This window comes from Octodon degus, unplaced genomic scaffold (genome assembly GCF_000260255.1).
Source record: "Octodon degus isolate 3935 unplaced genomic scaffold, OctDeg1.0 scaffold00160, whole genome shotgun sequence".
NCBI lineage: Eukaryota > Metazoa > Chordata > Mammalia > Rodentia > Octodontidae > Octodon > Octodon degus.
The window spans coordinates 376010-378546 of NW_004524736.1; the positions used below are offsets into that span (position 1 = coordinate 376010).

At 36.2% G+C, this 2537-nt stretch overlaps 1 protein-coding gene across 4 annotated transcripts in view; it reads right to left on the bottom strand.

The window, feature by feature from the left end:
* The window catches only part of Pot1 (protection of telomeres 1), a 103768-nt gene that overhangs the window by 16147 nt on the left and 85084 nt on the right, over nucleotides 1–2537 (bottom strand). The gene's annotated exons all lie outside the window — the stretch shown is intronic.

The window sequence follows — 2537 nt, forward strand, 5'->3', positions numbered from 1 at the left end:
ATGTTCAAAGTCCTACAGAAAATCGGAATAGACGGCCTCTACTTCAATTGGTAAAAGCCATTTATGAAAACCCAATGGCTAACATAATTCTAAATGGGGAAAAACTGAAATCTTTCACTCTTAGATCTGGTACAAGACAAGGATGTCCTCTATAACCACTCCTATTTAATATAGCTTTGGAATCATTAGCTAGAGCCATTAGACAAGAGAGAAAAATAAAAGGAATAAGAATAGGTAAAGAAGCAGCTAAATTATTATTTGCAGATGACAACGATACATTACTTGGAAGACTCAAAAAACTCCACCAAGAAGCTACTAGAATTAATACAGAAATCCAGTAGTATAACAGGATACAAAGTCCATATGCAAAAGTCAACAGCATTCCTCTACACAAATAACAAACACACAGAGATGGAAATTATAGAAACAGTACCTTTTACAATAGCCCTGAGGAAAATAAAATACCTTGGAATTAATCTAACTAAAGAAGTCAAAGATCTTTTCAAGGAAAATTACAGTACTCTTACAAAAGAGATCATAGAGGATTTTAGAAAATGGAAATATATTCCATGCTCCTGGATAGGAAGAACCAACATTTTGAAGATGGCCATACCCTCAAAATTGCTGTACAGATTTAATGCAATCTCTATCAAACTACCACCAACATACCTCACAGACCTAGAGAAGACGTTCCTATAATTTATTTGGAACCAGAAAAGACCTACAATAGCAAAGGCAATCCTGGGCAATAAAGACAAGGCAGGAGGCATTACAATTTCTGACTTGAAATTATACTACAAAGCTGTGATAAAATCAGTATGGTACTAGCAATGAAATAGACCAGAGGATTAATGGAATAGATTAGAAGACCCTGAAGCCCCTACGAACACACTCAGCATTATCTTATCTTTGACAAAGGGGCCAAACATACTCACTGGAAGAAAGATGGCCTCTTTAACAAAGGTGCTAGAAAAACTGGCTCTCTACATGCTAAAAACTAAACATTGACCCTGATCTACCACCATGCCCTAAGCTAAAGTCAAATGGATTAAAGATCTACATATTAAAACAGAAACACTAAATCTCCTGGAAGAGAAAGTAGGAGGAACTCTTGAAGACAGGGGTAGGCAAAGAGTTCATGAACAAAAATGAAATCACACAGGAAACACTTGAAAGAATTAACAACTGAGACCTGCTCTTCTTGAGAAGTTTTTGCACATCAAAGGAAATTAACAACAAAGTGAAACGGCAACCCACAAATTTGGAAAAAATCATGACAAATAAATACTGAGACAAAGGTCTGCTCTCTAGAATTTATAATGAACTAAAAAACATTAGGGCCCCAAAATTTAAAGACCCAGTCCAGAAATGGGCATCTGAGATGAAAATACACTTCTCAGAGGATGAAATTAAAGAAGTGAATAAATATAAGAAAAAATGCTCCACATCATTAACCGTCCGTGAAATGCAAATTAAAACAACTTTGAGATATCATCTCATCCCAGAAAGAATGGCTGTCATAAAGAAATCAAGCAACAAGGAGAGGCCCTGGGGAAAAAGGAACCCTTCTCCACTGCTGATGGGAATGTAGACTGGTGCAACTGTTATAGAAGTCAGTGTGGAGATTCCTTAGAAAACTAAGACTGGACATCCCATTTAAACTAGCTATTCTTTTACTGGGAATGTTCCAGGAGGGTCTGAAAACATCATATTATAGTGATATATGTGTGCATATATTTATAGCAGCACAATTTGTGATAGCCAAATCTTGGAAACAACCAAGATGCCCATCACCTGAGGAATGGATGAAAAAGATGTGGCACTTTTATACAATGGAGTATTACTCAGCTGTAAAGAATGATAAACTTGAAGCCTTTATATTGAAGTGGATGCCACTTGAAGATACACTCATAAGTGAAATAAACCAGACACACATGTGTAAATATCGTATAGTTTCCCTAGTATATGAACTAAAAAGAAGAAATACAAATAGAAAGGTTTAATACAATTAAAAGGAAAGCAAGAACTTAAGGACTAGACAATGAAGAGAGAGTAAGGAGAAGAGCTAGGAAACATGACAATGTCAAGCCATACAGTTATATGTAAAAGATGAGCAAGGCAATGGTCCTGAGAATCTTCAGAAGATTTTCGAAGCTAGCAGTTAATTGGAAGGATTCTCACCCTGAGTAACTATATATACTGACAACTGTGAACTAAGCAACTGCACTGAAGATGGCAATTTGTAATAGTAGGTTCATGCTTAGAGTGCCTGTCATTGTTGTCTTCTGAATACGTGCTGCTTGTCATGACATGCCAGCTGCTGCCGTGCTGTCTCTCGGGGAGATGACTGTTTAAAAACGAAGGGGATGGTGACTGAAGGCAGGAGACAGGAAAAGGAGTGTTGCAGGACTGTCCTGCAACAATGTATATGGTTAGATTTCTGGACTTATGAGTAAACATATATAATTCTTTATTCCTATTTTTTAAATATATTTTAATTTTTTGTCATATTCTTTAGGGACTTAAAGTTTAACATA